At 54.6% G+C, this 789-nt stretch overlaps 1 protein-coding gene across 1 annotated transcript in view; it reads left to right on the top strand.

The window, feature by feature from the left end:
• PARK2 (parkin RBR E3 ubiquitin protein ligase) overlaps positions 1 to 789 on the top strand; it is a 945,331-nt gene that overhangs the window by 366,186 nt on the left and 578,356 nt on the right. The gene's annotated exons all lie outside the window — the stretch shown is intronic.

The following is a 789-nucleotide window of genomic DNA, read 5'->3' as shown; positions in this document are numbered from 1 at the left end:
GCACTCCCCGGCTCTGCAGGCGTGCGGCTACTGCTCTCATCAGGAGGCCCGGCCAGGTCCAAAGACGCGTGAAGGACGTGCCCGGCGTGGCCGCCCGGCGTGGCCGCCCGGCGTGGCCCGGGGCTGTGAGGGGCCTCATCCCGGGGACACACTGCAGCTTGGTCTGTGGCGCTTTGTTTATTTCTCTTATTTTGGCAGCTGCCGCTGAGATTCGGCTGTCCCAGCGCAAAGCACACTCCTTTAATTTGTTTCTTTATTAAACACGCAGCCTCCTTCTGCCTACTTCGCCGTACCCATGAGTCCGCGGGGCACCGAGGGAAAGTGCTTTGATGCCAGTTTTGCATTGACGGTGGACATTAGATCATTTTCTTTCTCTGACTAGCAGGTGATGGAAAGCAGTCAGTTATTTTGAACGCGTATTTTCAAATAAGGTAAATAAGCTGTAGCTACATCAGTGCCTCTCAACCAGGAAAGCGGTGTCATCTGTTTCTGTTTGCTGACTGATGTGTTCTCGTGACGAGACACGGGGGCGACGTGAACAGGAGTCATCCAGGAGCCACAGCAGCACCCTAGGGCTCCTTCTCGTCAGCGCCTGTGGGGCGCAGCCCACGCTCGCACGGGCAGACACCAGGGACTGCCAGGTCTGGCTCGTCATATGGTACCGTAATCGGTTCAGGGAAGCCCTGGTGATGCTGTGGTTAAACAGGCTGGAAGAAACCGTTATAGGATCGTTTTTTAAAAAAGATTTATTTATTTATACATACAAGAACTGGGGTACAGGCCAGAGGT

The sequence above is a fragment of the Condylura cristata genome, unplaced genomic scaffold (genome assembly GCF_000260355.1).
Source record: "Condylura cristata isolate star-nosed mole 26May11 unplaced genomic scaffold, ConCri1.0 scaffold00001, whole genome shotgun sequence".
NCBI classification, from domain to species: Eukaryota; Metazoa; Chordata; class Mammalia; order Eulipotyphla; family Talpidae; genus Condylura; species Condylura cristata.
Note: the sequence above shows the minus strand (reverse complement) of the source record. Positions and strands in the feature narration are given on the sequence as shown.